This window comes from Cebus imitator, unplaced genomic scaffold (genome assembly GCF_001604975.1).
Source record: "Cebus imitator isolate Cc_AM_T3 unplaced genomic scaffold, Cebus_imitator-1.0 Scaffold184, whole genome shotgun sequence".
In the NCBI taxonomy this organism is placed as follows: domain Eukaryota; kingdom Metazoa; phylum Chordata; class Mammalia; order Primates; family Cebidae; genus Cebus; species Cebus imitator.
The window spans coordinates 2,047,248-2,073,245 of NW_016107499.1; the positions used below are offsets into that span (position 1 = coordinate 2,047,248).

At 37.2% G+C, this 25,998-nt stretch overlaps 1 long non-coding RNA gene across 1 annotated transcript; it reads right to left on the bottom strand.

Moving 5' to 3' along the window:
• Positions 1–2,906: 2,906 nt before the first annotated feature.
• Positions 2,907–25,100, bottom strand: LOC108316224. Its single transcript, XR_001830242.1, has 4 exons — positions 25,041–25,100; positions 14,716–14,884; positions 6,888–10,449; positions 2,907–3,820 (listed from the first exon to the last, which is right to left on the bottom strand). It is a non-coding gene; the product is annotated as an uncharacterized LOC108316224 (long non-coding RNA).
• Between the last annotated feature and the right edge of the window lie 898 nt (positions 25,101–25,998).

Sequence of the window (25,998 nt, forward strand, 5' to 3'; positions counted from 1 at the left end):
TAAAGAGAAACAATTTAACCTTTTCCTTTCCAATTTGGGTAATCTTATTTTTGTTGCACAATTACTCTGGCAAGGACATCTAACACTTTGTTGAATAGAAGTCGTCAAAGTGAGCATCCTTGCCTTGGTCTTGATCTTAAAGAAAAGCTTTCAGCTTTCACCATTGAGTATTATGTTTAGCTGTGGGCTTTTCATATTTGGCCTTTATTATGTTGAAATACATTTCTTCTAACCTAATTTTTAAGGCATTTTATCATAAAATAATTTTGAATTTTGTCAATGCCTTTTCTGTGTCTGTTGAGATGACTGTATCATTTTTACTTTTCATTCTTTTATTGTGATTTATCACATTTACTGATTTGCATATGTTGAACTCCCTTTGCATCCTTGGGATAAATCCCACCTGACCATGTGTATGACCTTTTTAATGTGTTGTTGAATTTTGTTAGCTAGTAGTTTAAGAATTTTTGTATCCAAGTTCATCAGTAATATTAACCAGTAATTTTTTTCTTGTAATGTCCTTGTTTGGCTTTGGTATCAGGGTAATGCTGGTCACACAAAATGAGTTTTCAAGTGTCCCCTTGTCTTTAATTTATTGCAAGAGTGTAAGAAGGATTGGTGTTAATTCTTTAAATGATTGTTGGAATTCACCATTGAAGGCATCAGGTCCTTGGCTAATTTTGTTGAAAATTTTTTGATTACTGATTTAATCTCTACTCATTCATCACTGGTCTGTTCAGATTTTCTATTTGCTCATGATTCAGTCTTGGTAGGCTGTATATTTCTAGGAATTTATCCATTTATTTTAGGTTATCAAATGTATTGGTATACAATTGTTTATAGTAGCTCATTTTATTCTTGGGATTTTGGTGGTATCAGTTGTAATATCTACATAGAATCCCACTTTCAATTATAAGTATATTGTCTTTTATAATTGGGTTAGAATATATAGAAGAATAATCTAAACATACATTCAAATTTTTTGCTTTAATGCTTCCTTATATTCAGATTCAATCAATATTTGCTGTTCAGTACTTTCCAAGAGTTGCATAATGTGTTTTCATATATATTATCTTATGTCTACCCACAACCCAGAAATGCCAGTAATCAAATTTTAATAGTATAGATTATAATATTGAAATTCAGGTTGATTAAATCATATACACAAATTTACAGATAAAAAGCAAGCACTCAAATTCTGATATTCTGAATACAAGAAACATGTTTCTTCTATGGCACCATCCTAAAAAATATGCAAGGCAATTGGTAGAATAGCTTTTTGAATTTCATTAAAGTTGAATTTTTATTAGGTATTTCATTTGTTTTTTTAAATACATTTTATTTAAAAACACTAAAAATATAGCCCATTAAACAGTGATTGTTTTACCCATTAAACAATCAAACCAAAAGTATTTTAAATAAACTTGAAGTACTAACAAATTCTGAAAGTAAAAAGTATAAACATTAAAAAACCTGCAATTTCAATGACATTTAAATAACCTTGATTAATATATTGGCTTTTTTTCTCTTGAGTTTATGCTTTGCAAACCTTTTTATTTTCTTATTTCAGTTGATTCACTCACCACACTTTGAAATATATATTCATGGTTAATTAGTTATAAGTCAAAAATTTGGGACAGCAAAATATTTTTGCAAAACAATCACATTTTAAAATCAGCTTTTTGATAAATCACCTTCAAAATGTGTAACATTTTTAATCTGATAAATTAGTTGTCTGTTTAAAGTACATTAATTAGATCTACTTTTAAGCATTTTAATTAATATACTTATTTATATTTTCAAACTGGTTTTGCTGAAATACTTTGTGTGTATCAGCAACCTCATATTTGAATACCTAATATATTCTAAACTCTGTGTTACAGAATGGTTATGCAAATAAATGATTCTGCACACATACGAGTAATAAGATATAGTGTGTATGATAGGACTAAAAATAGAAATAAATAGAAAGCACAAACTACTATTGCATGGTAAGAAACAAATAAGTAGACACATGCGAAGTGACCTAAGAGTTTAGAGCAGAGACAACAGTCTACTAGGGTAGCAATAGAGGTTTTGTGGAGATGCTAGGTCTTAATACAAATCTTAGATGAAAACAAAAACCTTAATAGTTGGAAAAATTGAGAGCCACTTTTCTAGAGAGAAGAAAATATATATGTGACTAAAAGTAGAGTGGCGTGAACATGGAATATCTGGAAAAGGGTGGCCAAATAATCCAGGTGGATTTAAAGGAAGATGTTACACAGCAATAATTGAGGAATAATTTGACACATATGGAGGACTTTTGTTAGAACAATTCATACAGGCTTATCTAGAGAATACAGGCCTTAAAATCTTACCAGAAGAGTAATACTGCTGCATTACTGAAAAGCGACATTTTTAAAAAATTAATGAAGTAAGGATATGCTACAGTTTCAATGCTTGTCTCCCAAAACTCATGTTGAAATTTTATCCCCAGTGTTGGATGTGGAGCCTAATAGGAAGTATTTTGTCCATGGGGGCAAATTCCTCATGAATGTCTTGGTACACTCCTTTTGGTAGTGAGTGGGGCCCTTGAAGCACTTGAAGTACCCCTCAGAGCTGGTTGTTTAAAAAGCATGGAATCAGCCAGGCGTGATGGCTCAGGCCTATAATCTCAGCACTTTGGGAGGCCAAGGCGGGCAGATCGCCAGATCAGGAGTTTGAGACCAGCCTGGCCAATATGGTGAAACATCATCTCTACTAAAAATAAAATAAATAATAATAAAAATAATTACCTGGGTGTGGTGGCATGCCCCTGTAGTCCCACAGTTACTCAGGAGGCTGAGGCGGCAGAGTCACTTGAACTCTGGAGGCAGAGGTTGCAGTGAGCCGATATCTGGCCATTGCACTCTAGCCTGGGCAACAAAGCGAGACTCCATCTCAGGGGGGAAAAAAAGCACGGAACCTCCTGCCTCTCTCTTGCCCATAGGGTTTCTGCATTTGCTGGCTCCTATTTGCCTTCTGCCATGAGTGGAAGCAGTGTGAGGCCCTAATCAAAGCATATGTGGGCATCACGCACCTTGTACAGCCTGCAAAAACATGAGATAATTTTCCTTCTAAATTATCCAGACTCAGATATTCCTTTATAGCAACACAAATTGACTAAGACAGGAATTGTGGAAGAGAAAGAATGGTGGTAAAACTAGATACTGAGAATCTTTCCCGTGGGAAAGTGACTAACAAAATAAAAAAAAAAAAACAACTTGATATAAACTGTTGAGTACAGCTTATAGTGAACAATAACAAAAAGAGAACATATAGAAAAAGGATAAAAATGACAGTGAATATTAAAATGCCATTAGCCAAAGGTTTTGGGAGACATATCATTAGCCTTAATTACTGGGCAAGTACTAATAGAACTGTCTGAATTATGATGAAGCAGACTTTGTCTTCTTTGTCCCTTCTTTAAACGGCCACAGCACATTTTGAATTCAAAGTGATAACACTTTAAGGCACAAGTGGAACTTTTCAGCAAGCATTTTGAGTAACAAAGGAGAGTCGGAGATGCCGAGTTGGAGCCACTCATGAGTAAATTACTCTACAAGTGAATATTTACATTGTGAGATAAGCTTGCCATTTATAAAAGAAATGGAAATATTATAGCTTTTGAGTAGTGAAACAATAGGGCCGGCAAAGTAAAAGGAGAATGAGAAAAGCATGGTAGGAATTATGAGACAGCCTTTGGGCTTACGTGGTCTGGATTCCAATTTTAACTCCACCACCTCTTAGAATACGGTCTTATACAATTTACTCAACTTCTTTGCATAAGGTTCCTCATCTGCAAATCAAGGATAATATTAGTTAAGTATGGGCTGGGCATGGTGGCTCATTCTTGTAATCCCAACACTTTAGGAGGTTGAAGTGGGCAGATCACCTGAGGTCAGGAGTTCGAGACCAGCCTGGCCAACATGGTGAAACCCCATCTCTACTAAAAATACAAAAGTAGCCAGCATGGTGGCACACACCTGTAATCCCAGCTACTTGGGAGGCTGAGGCAGAAGAATCGCTTGAACTTGGGAGGAGAAGGTTGCAGTGAGCCAACATTGTGCCATTGAACTCCAGTCTAGGGGACAAGAGTGAGACTTTGTCTCAAAAAACATATATATATATATATATATATGTATTAGTTAAGTATTTCATGAAGTTGAGATGAGGCTTAACTGCTTTAATAGTTTTACAAAGCACTCAGAATAATGTCAGGCTCATGAAAAATCCTCATGAAATCTTTACATACACCAGCAAAACTGACAAGAATTTCAAAAGGAGAAAAGGTATTCAATACAGTTGGCAGTGAGGAAAAGCTATATTCTTTCAAAAAAAAATTTTTATAACTACAACTTCAAATATTTTCTCTTAATTTTGAAAAAGAAGCATGAAGAAACATAATTGGCAATGATAATGGGTAGATAGTAATCAAATTTTAATAGTATAGATTATAATATTGAGGTTCAGATTGACTACATGATATACATTTACAGAAGTGAATAGCAAGAACTCAAATTCTGATATTGTGAATACAAGAAACATGTTCCTTTTATGGCATCATTCTAAAAAAATATAAGTAATTTTAATTATTTATTTATTTATTTATTTTGAGATGGGGGAGTCTCACTCTGTCACCCAGGCTGGAGTACAGTGGCACAATCTTGGCTCACTGCAACCTCTGCCTCCTGGGTTCTCCTGCCTCAGCCTCCTGAGTAGCTGGGACTACAGGTGCTTGTCACCATGGCTGGCTAATTTTTTATATATATATTTTTTAGTAGAAACTTGGTTTCACCGTGTTAGCCAGGATGTTCTCGATCTCCTGACATCATGATCCACTTGCCTCAGCCTTCCAAAGTACTGGGATTACAGATGTAAGCCACTACACCTGGCTGTAATTTTAATATTTTAATTAAAGTTAATATTTAACAGCAAATTGAATTTAAATTTAATTAAATATGGACTATAATAACAATTTGAATAAGGAAGCATATTCACAAAGATCTTTAGATATGTATTTTCATAACATGTCTTTTTCAGTTCTTTTAAAATTGCTTTCAGTAATTGTTTGTTTAGTTTAGTGCTTAGTGAAGTGGTAGAAATGGTACTATAGATCCCTAAATTAAATGGTTTTAGTTTAAAAGACCTACTAATAAGGCTAGATATATATTGACTGGTTAAATACACCTGACATTCTGAATTTAAGGAAAGATCCATCCTTCTTTTCCTGCTTCTGGCAATTGCTTCATGTTAAAAAATTCATCAGTCATCTGTCCAAAAAATATCAAAGCAATAAATATGTCTTGCATGAACGCCATGAAAGAGACATTGAATAATTCCTATGAAAAGATACAGAATTTTTTATTCAATCACTGCCAAGAATGTATATTTCTATAGGGATGACAAAATAAACCATGTGAATATTAAATAACAGTAACTCATTTAGTTGAGAGCTTGGCAATAATGAAGCACCTTAAACATATGTACAATTTATAGGAAGTAGTTAAGGAATGGAAAAGAAGAAAACACTTCATGTTTTGACGTGTACTCCATATAATTTTGACAGAACAGATGAGTCTTGGTTTGACCTCAGACATGAGACTGAGTCTGATCAGACAGAGAAAAGAAATATGAATTGTCCAGGAGACAACATGACATAAAGATAATTAACCATGGATTTTACAGAGGAGTGCTTTGCCAAAAATTATCTTATCCTATGTATACATATATGTGACATATATATGAGACATATATAAATGAGATGTACATAAATGAGATTTCTACACATAAAACTTCACATGTGCTTTGACATTGCCACTTTACTCTCTCCCTAACAAACTAAGGATATTTTATAATGCCTTTCATTAGTCTACAATTATTATTAAATAAAAATCAAGTGCAAATTTAGAAATAAGTAACACATTTACTTGTTGGCAAAATCTGAAATAGTTGAAACAATTTTCAATATGTTGCAAATTTAAACCTAATCACTGTAAAATCTCCACTTCACTTGATTCTGAAAAAAGCTAGCTTTTGTCACCTTATGCTGGAAATGTTCATAATGTCAATAATAATGGTCTGTTCTACATAGACTAATATGAGTTGCTTCTGAATTTTGCACTTGCTATAATCTAGCACTGAAAAAAATGTTTCTACTGTAATTTAAATTTAATGGAATATAAACTCATTAAATACTGTCAAAGTCTCATTATTTGGCTTGTCGCAGAAAAGTCTGATGATTACCACTGAACATATTTGTATAATTTAATTGCTATTTATCTTAAAACTTTCAACTATTTATAAAAACAAAGAAAAGCAATTAAAATATCAGCAGAGGTTGGCAAAGCATAGTAGATAGCTATTGTCAGCAATAAACTATCAACACAGTCAGTAATAGGAAAATGTACCATGGTCCAGTAATCATGTGAGAAGAAGGAATGTGTAGTCATTTTTTCTCATAAATTAAGGCCTCTGAGAAATTTCCATAGTGTTCTAAGTTTATTAGTGTGCAACATACAAACTAATGAGCATATGAGTGTATAGGGTGTGTACATATGTGCACATACAGTCACATATATATCTTAATATTGGCTGCTGCTTCTTTTTCAGCAGCCCATTTGAGACAGCCACTTTTTAAAGAGAAATCTGAGCAAATCACGGAAGAAACTGATAATCATCTTTCCTCTTTTACCAACCTTTCAAAGAGGCTAAGTCTATAAAGCAGCAAATGGCAGTAACTGGAAGATTACCTCCAAGATAAAACTACTATTTCTAAAGAAGACATACGATTTTGACTCACATCTATTTACTTATTATTACTTTATGAACCTACATAATCAGAACTAAGATTTCTGAATAATTACCTTGGGGAGTTGAAACTATATTATTTCATTTATTCCATGTAGATTTCTTCTATACATAAACATCCCACTTACAGACTGGCAATTCTCAGTGATGAAAGGGAAGGTATGCCAAGAAGATGATGTGATTATGGGAGTGTTTCTTGGAAAATACTTGTGGTTCTAAAATTAACTGGTTTTTCTTAGGAAAGGCAAAGCTGTAGACATCCCTTGTGCCACAAAGATTAAGTTTGGTCAATGGAAATTTCAAACGGACTGTTTTATGTGGTCCCAGGCTTGGTGGACAATGGGTGCCAGTATCTGAATAACTGGAATAAAAAGAAGATAATGTATCAAAAGTATTATAAAATGATATTATAGAATATAATGACAGTTTTTTTTTTTTATCACAATGAAACCACAGATCATGAGCTTATTCACTTTGATCAATAAATCAAAACTGGGGAAATCATAAGTTTACCATGCCTCCCTGCACTGCCCTCCTAGTTATCTGTTGTAATGGATAGTATTTTCAACCAATACTAAAATAACATGAGTTCTGCAGGGCCATAGGAAAAATGCAAAAAACTATTTTATTGAAACCACATACTATAATGAGGTCGGAAAAACAGTTAGTTTATTTACATTAAATGAATTAAGCAAATATAGGTTTATATCACACCTGCATCACAGTGCAATGTAATTAAGAAATGTTTTATTATAGCATCACAACAGCTAAAGAAATGTTGAGAACCAGAGATATTTCTCTCATACTTTACAAGAGGACATATGATACATGTGATGTAATATTGCTAACAATGCTCAGAAAATTATTCTTAATTTCAATCTAGTAATTGTTACTTTAGAGCTCTTCCCTATAACACTCATTAACATCAAATATGGCAAATCAGTTTTAACTTATTAAAGATAAATTATGTTCATATTATAACAGTAATCTAGTTAATTTCAGATTTTACATGATGTATAATAATAGATCCCAAGATTTGTGACATCAGGGAACAGTAATATTGAATTTTACTTATGAAGGAAGTCAATAGAATGGCCAAGAAGGGACACAGATATATATTTAATAAACATATAGTGCATATATATAGAGAGAGTAGACATATATATATAGTAGATACATGTATATACAATACTCTACTATATATATATAGTATAGATAGATATATAGTAGATATATATGGTAGGGATATACATAGTAGATACATATGTAATATATATATGCAGTATCTACAATCATTACCTTTGTTAAGGAAAATGGCTTTATTATACATACTTTTATCTGTTTATTTACTGCTTTATTTCCTTTTAAATGCTATACTCCTCTCCTTTGCACTATCTTCATTTTTATGTGCTTAATTTTTGTTTTATTTTACTTACAGATATATTAGTCTGTTCTCACACTGCTATAAAGAACTACCCGAGACTGGGTAATTTGTAAAGAAAAAAAAAACAGAGCTTTAATTAACTCACAGTTCTGTAGGCTGTACAGGAATCATGGCTGGAGAGACCTCAGGAAACTTACAATCATGATGGAAGGCAAAGAGGAAGTAGACACATCTTCACAATGATGAAGCAGAAGAGAGAGCAGGGCATAGGAGGAAGTGCTACACTCTTTCAAACAACCAGATCTCATGAGAACCCACCTCACCATCATGAGAACAGCCGCAGAAAACCACTCCCATGATCCAATCACCTCCCGCAGGGTGCCTTCCAAAACACTGAGGATTATAATTTAACAAGAGATTTGGCTGGGGATGCAGAGCCAAATCATATCATTCTGCCTTGGCCCCTCCCTAATCTCTTGTACTTCTCATATTTTAAAACATAATCACGCCTTCACAACAGTCTGCCAAGTCTTAGTTCATTTCAGCATTAACTCAAAAGTCCCAAGTCCAAAGTCTCATTTGAGAGAAGGCAAGTCCCTTCCACCCATGAGCCTATAAAATAAAAAACAAGTTAGTTACGTCCAAAATACAATGGGCATAAAGGCATTGGGTAAATGCTCCTATCCAAAAAGGAGAACTCAGCCAAAACAAAGGGCGACAGGCCCTATATAACTACAAGACCCAGCAGGGCAGTCATTACATCTTAAAGCTCCAAAATAATATCCTTTGACTTGATGTCTTATATCGGGTCCACAGTGATGAAAGAGGTGGGCTCCCAAGGCCTTGGGCAGCTGCTTCCCTGTGGCTGTGCAGGGTACAGCACCTGAGGCTGCTTTCACATGGCTGGCATTAAGTGCCTGCAGCCTGTCCTAGCACACGGTGCAAGCTGTTAGTGGATCTACCATTCTGGGATCTGAAGGATCTTCTCACAGCTACAATAGACAGTGCCCCAGTGGGAACTCTGTGTGGGATCTTCAATCCCATATTTTCCCCTCATGCTGCCCTAGTAGAGGTTCTCCATGAGGGCTCTGCTCCTGCAGCAGACTTCTCCCTGGACATCCAGTTGTTTCCATGCAACCTCTGAAATCTAGGCAGAGGTTCCCAAACCTCAGCTCTTGCCTTCTGTGCACCCTCAGGCCCAACACCACGTGGAAGCCACTAAGGCTTGGGACTTGCACACTCTGAAGCAATGGCCCAAACTGTACCTTGGTCCCTTTCACCATTGCTGGAGCTGGGGTGGCTGGGAAGCAGGCATTGTGTCCCAAGGCTGCACAGAGCAGTGGGACCCTGGGCCTAGTGCATGGAACCATTTTTCCTTGTAGGTCTCCAGGCCTGTATGGGTGGGGCTGCTGGAAAGGTCTCTGAAATGCTCTGGAGACATTTTCCCCATTGTCTTGGCAATTAACATTTGGCTCCTCTGTATTCATGTACATTTCTGCAGCTGGCTTGAATTTCTCCCCAGATATTTGATTTTTCTTTTCTATCACATGGTCAGGCCGCAAGTTTTTCAAACTTTTAGACTCTCCTTAACTTTTAAATATAAGTTCCAACTTCAGACCTTCTTTTTGTGAATGCATGCAAGAACATGCTGTTAGAAGCAGCCAGCTTACTTCTTGAACACTTGGCTGTTTAGACATTTCTTCCAACAGATACCCTAAATCATCTCTTTCAAGTTCAAAATTTCCACAGATATTTAGAGCAGTGACACAATGTCATTAGCCTCTTTACTAAAGCATAGCAAGAGTGGTGTTTACTCCAGTTCTCAATAAGTTCCTAATCTCCATCAGGGACCTCATCAGCATGGCCATCTTTGTCCATATCACTACTAACATTTTGGTCAAAACCATTCAACAAATTTCTAGAAAGTTCCAAACTTTCCCTCATCATCCTGTTTTTTTTCTGAGTCATCCCAACTGTTCCAACCCTCTCCACTCAGTTCCAAAGGTGCTTCTACATTTTCATGTGTCTTTAAAGTAATGCCCTACTTCTCTGGTAGCAATTTTCTGTATTAATCCTTTGTCACACCACTCTAAAGAATTACCTTAGACTGGATAATTTATAAAGAAAATAGAATTAATTTGACTCACAGTTCTGCAGGCTGTACAGGAAGTATGGCAACGGAGGCCTCCGGAAATTTACAATCATGGTAGAAAGTGAAGGGGATGCAGGCACATCTTCACAATGGTGGAGGAAAAGAGAAAGGGGGGGGGGAGGGAGAGAGAGAGAGAGAGAAACTGCTTCACATTTCCAAACAACTAAATCTCATGAAAACTCACTCACTATCATGAGAATAAGGGGAAACTGTCCCCATGATCCAAACACCTCCCACCAGGTCTCTCCCCAATATTGAGGATTATGATTCAACCAGAGATTTAGGTGGGGATACAGAGTGGCCAAATGATTTCAACAGGATAGGTATTTTCCTTTCACATGTAATTTATTTAAATGTTATTCCAATTTATGTATTTTATTAAATTAATACTATGTTTAGAGGGTCAATATTTTTCTTTTCTGATTGAGAAAAAAATGCCAAACCCTTGTTAATAGTTTGAACATATCTACTTACAAAAATAATCACAGCATTGTATGTTCCTTTACTCATTTTACCCTGAGTCAATGGATACTTCTTTTTTGGAATGGCTTTGTCCCGTAAATGATTGCTTGGAAATCACTGGATTTTGGAATAAATTCCTGCGTATCATTCAGTTAATGCTTCATAAACATATTTATGTTGACTAAATGTTCGATTAATAGGTGTAAACTGTATGGCTACATAACTGAATAATTAACTCTATGATTTTAAAGCAGAGAGAATCTTAAAATGAGGGCTTATCTAAGAACATTTCTTTTTGATCAGTGACTGGTATCATATTGGAATCCTATGGAAGTATCCCTCTTTCCAATATTTCTACTGCTAAATCTTTAAAGTGCTGTTGTTTATCTTACGTTTTTCCTCCAGGCTTAAAGCAAGTCTTTAAAACACACGTTATTGAGGCGTATGGCATTATTTGGCCCAGACATTTGGGTCTTTGCAAAATAAAACTAAATTTCAATTAAAATTGAAAATTCAATTAATCTAGTTCAGATCAGCTTCAAAAAGGACGGTAAATGGACATTACCGTTTTGTAACTCTAGCCACCTGACCAAAAACACTGCTATCGGGTTGCTTATAATTCATATTCTAAAGTATTTCTAGATGTCTGTATGCTTACAGAACAGGCTCTTCATGAAGATTGTGTCTCAATCCAAAATTATTTAACTCTTTTTTTTTTTCCAAGACAGAGTCTTGCTCTATCACCCAGGCTGCTGTGCAGTGGCACAGTCTAAGCTTACTGCAAACTCCGCCTCCCAGGTTTAACCAATTCTCTTCAGCCTCCTGAGTAGCTGGGATTATAGGCATGCACCACCATGCCCCACTAATTTTCTTATTTTTGTATTTTTAGTAGAGATGCAGTTTTGTCACATTGGCCAGGCTGGTTCTGAACTTCTAGACTCAAGTCATCTGCCCACCTCGGCCTCCCAAAATGCTGGGATTACAGTCATGAACCACTGTGCCCAGCCATGAGCCATGAGCCTGGTGTAACTTTAACATTTCATCAGTAATGACAGGGTTTTCAGAAATTAGGGCCGTGATTATTGACAGACGTTTTTGAGACTTCAGCATATTATACCCAACAAAATGCACTGCTGTTTAAACCTGGTGTTGTATCTTGGTGATTAGTTGCTACAGTGTGGATTTTCACTCTTGATTTTCCATCTCTATCACAACAGCTTTAAATTGGATTATTTACTTTCCTTCTCCACTTTCATTTTGTCTGTTATTTAAATAACTTGTAATTTGGGAAAATTATATCCTCTCCCATGGATATAATTTTTATGTTTATAGATTACCTACCTACTCACATAATCTCATATTTGCTCATTAACATTTAAAAAAAACAGTTGTATTATTCTATGATTAAAAGACAAATTTATTGCTTGGGAAATATAGGGATTATATTCTCACTGTCTCATAGAGTAGACCTATACAAAAAAAGAAATATCAAAATGTAACACCTTGCTGGGTTTTGCTCTTTCACATTTGCTTTTAATAAGTTATACTTTCCTTGAATTTAATGGAGACATCAAACATACGTGATCACTCATTCAAACATACACCCATAGATATTTACTTAATACCACTGGTGCTATGGTTATATATATGACAGATGATGGAAGTTTTTCTTTTGTGTAATACTTACAAATATGGAAAACTCCATTCTCTAGGAGTAATATAACATATAGATCTATTGTTAAGGATTTGAAAAGACTTTCATCTTATGCTACACACACTTCCAAATGTTTCCCTCAACCCTAATAGGGCTAGAGAAGAGAAGTTGATCAGTTCTATTTTTCTGGCTGGCATAGAAAGTAACAAAGGCAATTAAGAACTGGTGACTGGCCGGGCACTGTGGCTCACGCCTATAATCCTAGCACTTTGGGAGGCCGAGGAAGGTGGATCATAAGGTCAAGAGATGGAGACCATCCTGGTCAACATGGTGAAACCCCGTCTCTACTAAAAATACAAAAATTAGCTGGGCATGGTGGCACGCACCTGTAGTCCCAGCTACACAGGAGGCTGAGGCAGGAGAATTGCTTGAACCCAGGAGGCGGAGATTGCAGTAAGCGGAGATCACGCCATTGCACTCCAGCCTGGGTAACAACAGCGAAACTCTGTCTCAAAAAAAAAAAAAAAAAAAAGAATTGGTGACCACATCAATCCCTAATGGATGCCTGCATTGAGCTATCTATGAATTCTAAGAAAATCTTAATATTTTGGAAAAATAATCATCATAAGTCAAACCATCTTACATCTGGGACTGTTTATCCAAAAATATGTTGCAATAGAACACCAGAGACCGTGCGATTTTATAGAAGAAAAAATCATTTGCAGTCTCTCAACATGAAGAGGAAAAGCGGTCATTTACTAAATGGTTTTGGTATCAATCTACAGTTTCTTTTTAAACTATACACCTAAATAGTTTTCACGTGTATTGAGAAAAACAATTTATAAAAAACATCTGCATACAAATAAAATTAGCACTGCATCTGATTGTAGTATCTTAAAGGCTTTTCTAAATACTATAATAACATAGGAAAGGGCAAATATAAGCATAGTGTTTATACAACACAAAAATGTAGACATTTAAAATACATTAAGAATATATGAGAAGAATTTTGGTAATACATTTGGTTAAAAATGAAAAAATAATGGAAATAGAGACTTTTCAAGTGTATTAAGTGACACTAAAATTTCAAGAGTTACTTAATGAGATATAGAAGCAGACAATACATGATTAAACTATTGCAAATGACCAGTAACTTTACAAATAAAAATATAAATATGCTAGTAAACAAGCATATATTAATAAAAGCCAATCAATTGAATAATGAAGTATCATTTTCCATCTATCTTCTAATTTGCATACTATAATGACACTCATTTTTTAAAAAAGACATTTTGAAATACATGTTATGATTCTGTAAGGTATTTATATATTTTGATTATATGAGAGGGAAAAAAATTACTGATGTAGCCAATTTTTAAAATGACTTAATCACTGTCATATTTATAACAAAAAAAATTTTATAGAAGCAAATTATCTAATAGGAAAATGCTTAACATCATTTCAAATATTTCAAAAGTATATTGGATCATGTAAAATAATATTAAGTAGAAGAATAATGCAACAACTAAACTCTCTATTCATCTTGACTGAAAATACAAAGAGAAAAATTAAACATTATATATGGGTGGATAGGTTCTGCTTGGGTAGTTCTAGAACCAAATATAAAGTACCCTGCTACTTCTGGATGGACAATAGACTTAGTAAGGCTAATATTACATATACTTAACATTCTGTCAAAACGTTTTTGGCAGGACAATTACAGTTTATAATCAGTAAAAATCTTACAGTTTTGTCATTAATTTCTTATGATTTCTAGGAGCACATAAAGTAACTACAAGGATACCTTGCTATATAGAGCACACTGTGTTTTGTTGATAGAGCTCTAAAGGTCTTGTTAAAAGAACTGCGACATTTTTAACCTGGGTAGTATATTAGAATCACCTGGAGGATTTTAAAAATGAAGCCTGTCTGGCCTTACCTGAAACCAATTAATTCAGAACATTTAGAAGTAGAGCCAGGGCACAGAATCTCCCTGGGTGATTCTAATTTTCAATTAGGCTTAAAAGAAACTAACACTGAGTTATGATATTTTGCTTAGACCCCTGAACTGTTAGACCCTAATGTGACGTAGTTGGAACACAGACTCTAAAACTAACATGTCAAATCAACCCTTAGGTTCCATTTCTTCTAATGCAAAACATCTTCAAGCCCCCAAAGGAAGCAGTAAAGATGGAAAGAGGAAAATATAAGGCCACAGGGATGAGGTATCACCTCTCCAGCAGTGCCCGAGACAGCTGGCTTCCAGATTCAAGCTGATCACACTACAGGGTAGCAGCAAAAAAAGAGGAAGTCTAAGGAAGATTACAGCTCGGTGGGTCTTGGACAAGTTTTCCTGTTGCTCTGCACTCTGCAATCCTTCAGTCTTCTACTGTTTTACAATCTAGGAGACCAAGGTAAAATTGCATCAGAAATCATGTGTTTCTATTACATTTCTCTGAATTTCTAGTAAACTAGTTCCAGCTAAGGCTGAAAAATAGACTGATTGCTTATTAAACAAAAAAAACAAAAACAAAAACAAAAACAAAAAACTAATGTGAGTTTCAGTTCGCAGAAGCAGGGCTTTTGTAGTAAGGTAAGTTATACCTGCATAAACCTGCATAGTTGAGTAATTTTCGCTTCTATGAAGAGAAAAAAATATCTAAAATACACATATATTTTATGAAAGAATAACAGAAACTATATGCCTTTGAATCTCTGGGGTAGAAGTCTTATAATTTAGCCCCAATTTTCCCCCCAAACTACCCATAATTATTTGCTAAGATCTGAGTCTCAGGCTTTTTTGTCAACACTGTTCTATTTATGGTGTTTGCATATAATTAATATTATTGATAAAATATTGTTTGGGGGCCCATTTTCCCATACTACAAAAAAAAAAAAAAAACACTAAACAGCTTAGAATATACTTAATTTGATATAAAGCAACGGATCAATTTTCTCAGTGTTTATTTCCTTTAAAACAACTACTTCATTCAGAACAAATTCCTTTGAGCAGTATATGTAAATAAATACATATATCAGGTTCTAACTGAAGTCCGAGGGTTGTCAGTGGTGGACTGGCAGGTAGCTGGAAAAGTACTGGAGGAATCATAGACAGTCTCCAACCATGTGCAACTCTCTGCAGATGTTGAATGTATGTGCCGAGGCAAGCCATCTGCAGCTGCTGCTGGAAGTGGGGCAGTGCAGATCCAACATTGGAAACATGGGTCACCTCCACACAGGTGTGGGCCCAGTCCGAAATGCAGTGGAAGCATGTTAAGCTATGGTCAAAATGACAGAGCAGGCACAGGTACTAATAGAGATAAATCACATCCCTCAGGCAAAATACAGGCTAACCTTTCATCCCTGTATCACAATGCAGTTGCCAAAGGCTTTTGCCCTGGTTGATGGCACCACACCTTCTCAGCTACCCATGGTTCCTTTGAGTCCTGTATCCATGCCAAAGTCATGGGGGAGCTCATAATAGGCACACAGACAGTGTATATGTCCCCCAGATGAGAGTTTCTTCCCTGGTCATTCCCCTACGAACAGTCACCCATGGGGGCCATGTATTGAATGCCCAAGGAGTGACATGCAAGCCAATACTGTAGGCTCTCCCCACAGGGAGCTGCAATGGCCAACCACCAACAACAGGAGGCTCGGAGGGTCCATGGCCACAGCCAGGTATTCTGTTCCCCTGCCTTCAGGGGTATTGGGACAGGCAACAACAGGTTACCATCTGTCCCCATACCTGGTTGGAGAAGGCCATCCTTGGTGTGTATCTGTAACTCAATGGGGGTGGCAGCCTAGTGTAACAAAGCCTCCATGGGACCTGGCCACCTTCCTGTACTATTCATTCAACGCCTAGAGCACCAGGTCCAGCCTAGAACTCCAGCTTCACAAAGACTGGAGTGTGACAAGCAAGCATAACCCATTCTTCAAGAGCCCATTACATTGTTCAATCATATCCACAGCTTGCGGGTTGTATGGCACATGGAATCCCTACTTTATGTCCATCTGTTGTGCCCATTGTTGTACTTGTCCAGTGAAATGTGTTTTCCTATCACTCTCAATGGCCAAAGGATGACCATACACGGTACATAAGTATGGCAGGGCCTGGCTGGTGTGCTGTTGGTAGGCGACCATGCATGGGTAGGTGAATGTCAGGGCTGTGGCCATGTCCACAACTGTTAGCACATGCATGTATCCTTACGACTTTGGCAGCGGCCTGATGTAGTCTACTTGATCCCGGGTCAAGAGTACTTGCCTTATCATTACTTGTGTAACACTGGGCAGTTGTCTCCATTCAGTGTATGCCTAAGCACATGTGGGGAATTTCTGGCAAGCCTCCCAGATATCTTGGGTGGGCAGGGACAGACCCTAGTGCTTATTGACCTGTTGCATCAGTTTACCCCCCACATGTCCCAGCTTCCACAAGGCCAAATCGCGTGTAGGTTCTGTCTCTAACCATTGGACCTTGGCCAAGGTATCTGCCTCATTATTGTTGGGGGTGGCCAAAGGCATATGGCCTGACACATGATAAATAGTTACATCTTTCTTGACCCATTTCCCAGAGGTCTTGCCGCATTGCTATGCCCCAAATGAGTCGGTGACCAACTAGCCATTTCTGTATTTTCCAAGTAGTTAACCACAAAGTTAAGCCTCGTTCGACTGCCCAGCTATTGATGCAGATTATCACAGGTGTCACCTTCTTTGTGATTGCCATGACACTGCTCTGAGTTCCGCCCATTGGCTACTCTGCCCACACCTGGTTTCAAACCATATGGTGTCAGTACTAGGTTGCCCTGGAACAGTGGTCCAGGCAGCAGTAGCTCCTCAGATAGACCCACCTGTGTACCATGCCCCAACAGGAATAGGGAGACACCCTTCCTTAAATGGTGAAAGTTTAGGGTGCAAGGGGCACCTCAGGCACCATGGCCTTATCTTGCATTAGGACTACCGGTCCCAAGACCTCTTGCAACTCTGCTGCTAAGGGGCTTTTACTCAGCATACTTGGCTGCTTCAAGTAGGTGCTCCACTTTGCCGAAGTGGATGTCTGCACTGCCCCAGTCCAGGGAGACATTACTCATGAAAACTCCCATCCCGCTATGGGAGATAAGTCATCTGCACAATGACTGCAGTCTGTCCTGTCACACTCTCACAAGCCTGAAGGATGGTATATACAGCAGCTAGCTGTTTATCAAAGAATACTGGAGCTCAGCTCTCTTCCATAGTTGGGAACTAAAGCCTACTGGTGTTTGCAAGCACTCCGTGTGCTGCCACAGGCCCCAACTGAAACCATCTGTGGTCACATGCACATCCAGCTCAAATGGGTGTCCCTGGTCAACCACCCGTAGGGCTTGTAACCGCTGAATAGCCTGGTTGGCAGTGGTCTCAGTCACATCATCCCAATCCCAAATAGCTCCTTTGTTAACCCATGCAGTGGTTTTGTCATTTGAGCTAAATGGGGCACAAATGCTCACCAATATCCCAGGAGGCCCACGAAATTTGCAACTGCTTCACTGTGGTGGGCTAGGGATAAGCCTGAGTCTTATCAATGCTAGCTCCTGGGATGGCCTTTGTCTTACCCAACCAGATAATTCCCAGTAATTTGGCAGATAATCCAGGCCCTTGGACCTTGGGTGCCTTGACAGCCCAACCACATACTGCCAAATGTTGCTGCAAGAGAAGTGCCACCACTTCTAAATCTTCAAGAGAATCAGGGGTTAACATAACATCATCAATATAATGAAATAGGTGGACCTATTCTGAACATTGCCGGGTGGCTAAATCCATGGCAACTAAACTATGACATACAATGGGGCTATGCATACAGCCGTGCAGCAACACTGTAAAAGCCTATTGTCGCCCATCCCACATGACCGTGAACTGTTCCTGACTCTCTGGAGTGATGCCTATGGAGAAAAATGCATTGGCCAACTCCACTACATTTCCATTGTCAAATGACTCATCACATCCAGGATTGATGGTACAGCTACATGCAAAGGGAGTGTTACTTTATTCAGTTTCCAATAGTCCACCTATCATCCACCAAGTTCTATCAGCCTTTCTAACTGGACACACTCAAGAATTATAGGGCTGTGGGTGCCACTCACTATCTGCACCTTCTGCACCTCCTTCAGCTTTTTAATTGTCTCAGTTATCTCCATATGCCCATGTGGTAAATTGTATCAATGGGTGAAAGTAACCTTCGGGGTTGTGGCAGGACCCGAGGCTGGTGATGTGTATGTCCACACAGCACTGGCTTTACCAAATGCACTCAAAGACTGAATTCCCCAGCTGTGGTTTGTAACACCAGACCATGTAAAATGTCTACCTCCAGAATGTATTTCAGTATGGGAGAGACAAACACAGTGTATAAATGGGAAGCCTAACAGCCTATGCCAAAGTGCGGATATAGAGACTTCACTTTCACTGACCATCCTCTATAACTGTCAGCGTAAGCAGTTACGTTACGTAAGCCCAGAAACGTATCTGGGTTTCCATAAACAAGGCTGCAATCTACATCAGTATTTACAAGCACCAGCACCTGCTGTACATTGGTGGGGACCAGTGGCTCGCTAATTCAACATGTGGCCTCCAGTCATTCAGTGTCCCCCACAAAGCTGGGCACCTTGGCCAGTTCCCTAATCAAACACAAAAGGCTCTACATTTCCACCTAGTTGCAGCAAGTGGTCTTTGAAGCACCCAGCTGGGACCAGGTCACATAGCAATGTCCTTCTCCCCCTTGGGCATTTTCTGGAACTGCTGCTCCGGACACAGGAGTTACTACAAAGTTAAGAGTATTTCACTTGGTTGCTTATTAATTTTCTCTCAGTCAATCCTGGCCAACATCAAATCTATCCACATCTGTGAGTGTGTCACTCTTTGGGCCCCACTTTTTCCTGTGGAGGAGCTCCCTGCATGCAGAGCACCTTCCCCTTTTTTATGGCACGAACCCCTCAGTCCCACCGATGGCCTTCTGCTTCCCTGAGAGCCACCATAGCGGTGGGTGGTCACTTCGTTATGTGGCACCCTACATACAGTGTGAGAACAGCAGCTAGGGAGCCAAAGACACTAAGTCAGGAAGGCAGGAAGGCAGGAAGGCAGGAAGGCAGGAAGGCAGGAAGGCAGGAAGGCAGGCAGGACTTCCGGCTTTCTGGGTCCAGGCTTGCACATGGAGACCTGACAGCTTTACTCTCTCTCTGGGCGCAAGCGAGGTATATGTACAGAGTTAGCAGAGTAATTGCACCTTCTTTAGACAATAGTGGCTCTGAGACAAGCATGAGCTCACGGGGGTGATCACCTAATGTGCCTCACATGGCATGGTTACATAATGTGTAGGATTGTGTGCCTGTTCTCCAAACTGCTGAGTCATGCTGCACCAGAAGATCACCTCCACCTACTCCTGACTAAAGCACAGCCATTTCCCTTAAAGTCCACCCCCTAGGCCAAGAGCATCCTCCAGGCAGGAACATGTGCCCACAGAGTGGAGTCCTGAATGTATAACCCACAACAACAATACAGAGAGNTATCTTTTTATCTGATGAAGTTGTTTTAAAATAATTTAAAGCGTGTCACTTGGGAAGCTCACTTTCACAGCAGCCATGTGCCTGAGTTATCCCATGTTCATTCCAGGGTAGATATTTAAGAATTCAAACAGGATGAGAGATAGGGAGGCAGGGAGAGAGAAGATTGGGGAGAAGAAGAGATGGAAATGACAGAAGAGGGAAGAAATCTGTCCTTCTTTTCTTCTAAGGGCACTAATCCCATCAGGATAGTTCCACCCTCAAATTCTAATCTAAGCCTAATAACTTCCCAAGATCACCACCTATAAATACCATCCGATTGGGGGTTAAAGGTTCAACCCATTAAGTTTAGAGGGAACACAAACATTCAGCCCAAAACTCTAAGACAAATTTATTACACATGCAAAAGATATACAATAGCCTGAAAAGAAATCCATAAATGTCTGTCTACTTCAGACATTCTAGGGTAAGTAGAAGATATTTAATTTTGGAAAATCGGTAAGGAATCATGCCTTTTATATGGCACCTGCTTTTATAAATCTTAACATTTCAATATTACTAACTTAGTAATAACTAAAGTTATCATGCACTATTGTTGAGAATAGAGTGTTTAAAAATATAATCTCTAAGGTATCATATGCAATAGTTCTTGGGTTACTAAACATATTTGAGAAAATAAATCTGCCAGTCTGATAATTTTCTACTATATGAAAATAATTTGTGAGAAAATAATGGAGCTGAAACATTTATATAGTTTAAATACTTTTCAAATATGTATTTCCTTCTTAATGTAAAAATTATGTATTTTACTTGTTTGCAAATAATTTTAACATGTTTTCTATCTTTCCTAATTTCAACATTTATCAACTATGTACTCAACTGATTTGAGTACTCCTGTTACCTGTTAAAAATAATACTGACCCATTACCACAAATATGTCAAGCCTTGAAAGAAATATTAAATATTCAGATAACCAAGCAAAATTTAAAGTGTTTATTTCATCTGCATTAATTTATTTGTCAGTATCTGATTTTTATCTTTAAATGTGGAAGTTGTTTTCACTTTTGAGTATACATTCTCTTCAGTTTCTATAATCCTATTTTTTTAAAAAAATTCACGTTGTATTTTTTTTAGGTACTTCTGTTAGTGATTCCTCCACAGAAGCTTCCTGCTCTAGTTATTTGGCATATTAGTCCTCCTTAGATATATAACACAATTAAGTGGTTTCCATGTATCTGAGTTTACCATATTGATGAAAGGGCCTCTCCAGGAGCAAACAATGAGAAGAAAGCAGCTATTATTGGAGATCTACTTTGGAAAAACTAAAGCACCATCTCCCAGGGTTATGAGTGAAATAAATGGGATAAATAATTCCGTGCTAAAGTTAATAAAGGGTCAGTGGTGGGATATACAGACTCATTAGGTACTAGCTGCTTGAAGAAAGTCCATTTTAGGTAAATGTATTCAATTATGAGATGTTTTTATAAGCCTACTTCTAAAAATTGAGTCAATATAGACTATGATAAAGATAATAGGATTTGACATTAGGAATTTCACCCAACTCATTTCATCTCTTCAAAAATGTATTGTGGTCAACTAACAAATGTGAATGAAAGATTCATTACTTTATACGAGTTTTATTAATTTTAAAAAAGCAGTGAATGAAAGCTTTGGCCCAATGTTTGGCATATTATAAACACTATTACGTGTTCTTAGACATGTTTTATTACCCATTACTGAAATCAATATTTTTCATCTTTGCTATTAACACCCTGTCAAAATTACCAAACACAGTTTGACCCAACTATTTTAAAAGCCTATTAAAACTGCTCCACACTTTCCCTAAACAGATAGCGATTTTCTTCTGCTGCTTTGTAGGTAGAATGTTTATTTTAAAATTGCAATTCTGATTATCTCCCTTCTCTGTTTACAATCTATGTATTCCACTATCCTAATACTACAGCCTGGAACATAGCCTATAGTACACTAATTGCCTGAATCTCCAGCCTGTCCTTTGTTTCCCCAAACCCTCATTGTGTTAATACCAAGCCCTTTCTTTCCCTTGCCTTCTTGCTAACTATTCCCCAACCCCAACTTGTAATCTACTTTCTTCATCCTATCTCTATATAACTTTTTATCCTTTATGTTTGAACTTCACTTAACCAACTAATATTTGCTGAACACTCAGACCTCATTCACAGAATAGTACCTTTTTGTCTATATTTAACAGGCTGTTATTTATTTCTGTACTACTATCTACATATCTTTTGTAACACTTTCCATACTTGTATTTACTTTTCCAAAAGATCTCTTCCTTTCTAGCCATACGGTTTACTTCGGCCAGTGGAATGAATAGCAAATAAGAAAATGCTTCATTATTGCATATATGGCTGGGTTTGTTCTCTTGCCTATGTACCACTTACCTTGAGAAAATCTTGTCTTATTAAGCCACTGATTCAAAGATATAAGTGACATGTGGAGTAGATGTGATTATAACCCACAGATTTGAACCAATCTCTAACAAGCCAAATGCAGCATCAGCCGAATCTCAGTTGACCAGCAGAGATTAAGAAGCAAATGTTTATTGTGGTGTGCCAATGAATTCTGCTGTGCTTCAGTGTGCAAAAATTATCTGTATCCATCTGTATATATGTATGTATCTGTCTAATATTTTGGTTTCAAATCAGGACAATCAGGTTCAGGCAACTACAGAAGTATATCCTGGATTGGCAGCCACCAATAAAAATGAGGTAAATTGCAAATTAAAGGATATTTTAAACTCTAAAAAAGTTGCTGGGGCCAGGTGCAATGAGTCATGCCTGTAATACTTTGGGAGGCTGAGGCAGGTGGATCACAAGGTCAGGAGTTCAAGACTAGCCTGGCCAGCATGGAGAAACCCCGTCTCTACTAAAAATACAAAAAATTAGCCAGGCATCGTGGTGCGTGCCTGTAGTCCCATCTACTTGGGAGGCTGAGGCAAGATAATTGCTTTAACCTGGCAAGTGGAGGTTGCAGTGGAGCCAGATGGCACCACTGCACTCCAGTCTGGGCCACAGAGCAACACTCAAAAAAAAAAAAAAAATTACTGACTTACATTTGGAGGCCTCTTATGTTCTTAGTGTGTTACTGTTTCTGGTACAGCAGCTATTAACATCAAGGAATTGGTTTAAATTTTGATTCCATTCAAAAGGCTTATATGAAATTCTTTAATATTTGTTTCATAAAGCAAAGAGAATTAAAGAATACCAAGAAACAGCATGGTGCCAGTGGAAAGTAAAAAAGCACTTTAGGGACTTAGATCTCTGTAAAACATGATCTTGGGTTAGCTAAATCCAATTAAAATGAAGCCTTTGAATGCAAGTTAACCCAGCCATAAAAGAACAGCATGCCCTATATAGATGCAGTTTTTAAAAATAAATAAATAAATAAATAAGAACATTTTAAATGTATAACAAAGAAAACTAGGAAATGTACAAAAATAATTATTTGAATAGTTAAAAATATACTTAATATATTCTAAATTTGTGTTGTGATTCCTGTTTGAATTTCTAAAATGTCTATACATTGTTTGAAATTGTTGATGCATTAAAAATGCATATGCATTAGAGAATACGGGGTAGTGGCAGCTGGTTAAAATGTCACTGTTCTTTAGAAAACCCAGTATGATCATCACTCTAAAAAATATACTTACCAACAATGTCAGATAAATGTTTGTTTGTGCATCATTAAAAAAAGCAATACCCCTAGAAGGGTTATGGAGTACTAAGAAAAACAAATTTCTATGGAAATCTGTACCTCTAGGGGAGAATAGAATTTTCACAATACAGTAGCACTGATAGCTTTACCATCAACTTCTTCATTTGGAGACTACTTCAATGCTTTTCAATTATGTGTAGCCATAAATTATGACATAGAATGCATCTGATGTTTTTTACTGAAGTAATCATCAGTAAAAGGACAACAGATAAAAATATACTGCCAAGAAATCATGTGAAAAACAATTTTATTTATAGAATTTGTGACAATAAGGAAATGGCAGAACTAGTATTTCATATCCTAATGTAAGCTTTGTTATCCATATTCCAAAAAAGTCAGCAATTTCAATCATTATTCAAAAAGCTATTTCAGAAATATTCCAAGTAAATACTAACAAGGAGACTTGCTGTTTTGGACACTGGATTTTGAGATACTGACTGTGGAAAAATTGAACTCTTATGATCATCATTTAACTATCACTCAAAATATCAAAGAAAACTACTTTTTTTTTTAACAAAAAATGAAACCTATTTTGTTATATACAATGCTGCTTATAAAATTTGACTGAACTTACGATAAATGGTAAGTGGACTACATTTAGTTTTCTCACTTAAGAGACAATACAAAAATTGCCAATATTTGTAGAGAAAAAAATATTTTGGCTATGGCAAAAATAAGTGAAATGATACAGAGTATCAAATTTCACTTTTCTGTTATGAAATTTTATTGCTTTAAGGATATTAACTCTGCTTAAGATATAAAAAGTATCAAAATCTAACAATACGTTAGCAAATTATGCTGAAAATGTAAAGAAAAAAACAAATAATAAAGATGACTTTTCTCTATAACAAGCACAGAATTGGTTGTTGTGGGATTTACCATATTTGTTTTCTTTCTTTTTTTTTTTTTGGTGCTGATAAAAGCATTACTTTATTAAACATAAACATTTGAAAGATATCATACTTTTAATATTTTAAGTTTCTCTTTTTTCGTTGCTTTCACGTTCACTCTGAATACATCAGAAAGCTAAAGTAGTTGAAGTGGACCGATTGGGCCCCTCTGTATTTTTAATAGTTCCTGTTTCTCCCATACCTAGAAGTTCAGTTTTACAGTTGATTTTGAGCTAGTTTAAGAGTAGGAGTTTATTTTTATAGTGAAAACATCTATTATTATTAGGATTTTAATTTGCATTAGGTATTTGTTCGTTCTCATGCTGCTATGAATAAATACCCAAGATTCAGTAATTTATAAAGAAAAGAGGTTTAATGGACTCACAGTTCCACGTGGCTGGGGAGACCTCGGGAAATTACAATCTTGGTGGAAGGCACCTCTTCACAGGGCTGCAGGAGAGAGAATGAGTGCTGAGTGAAGGGAAAGCCCCTCATAAAACCATCAGATTTCATAAGAAGTCACTCACTATCACAAGAACTGTATCGAAGTAAATGCCCCCATGATTCAATTACCTCCCTCTTGGTCCCTCCCACAACACGTGAATGTAGAGAGCCAGAGTAGCCCACCCCCTCTGGGGGGATCAGCAGCAAGGCTGCTGTGAACTTTGGTTGAACTTCAGAGAAGTGAAACCATAATAGGTGGGTGCATATGTCTTGGAGTAAAACAGATGGGCCTAGAAAAGAATAACCAGCTTTCACTGACCTTGCTGCAAAATAGTTGTTAGCTGAAGTATGTTAACTGAAGTATGAAAATAATAACCACAGGCTGTTCTAAGTAACTGCACCCTCCCTCTGCTATTTGCTTTGTGAACATATAAAATAAAGGACACTGAGACAGGTTGGGGCTGGAGAGACTGACATCCTTCACCTCCTGGACCCCCTGGCCCAGCTTTCTTTATGTTTGTGTTTGTGTCTTTCTTCATCCGCCACCTTTCCCTCTTAGGTCTTTGAACCCTTGTGCAGCATGGGATACAGCAAGTGCCAGAGTAGAGATTGTAAGGATTACAATTCAAGATGAGATTTGGGTAGTGGCACAGCCAAACTGCATCAGGTATATTCACACTTTTTACCATTTTAAGAATTTTGGTGAACACATATATATTCATGTAACCACCATCATGATGAAAACATAAAATAATTATATTATCCTTGAAAATGCTCCCTTGCTCCTCTGCCATCACCTCTTCCCTCATGGCAGTTATAACTACTAATCTGGTTTCTGTCCCTATAGAGTTATCTTTGCAAGAAGGTCCTATATCTAGAATCACACAATATGTAGCTGT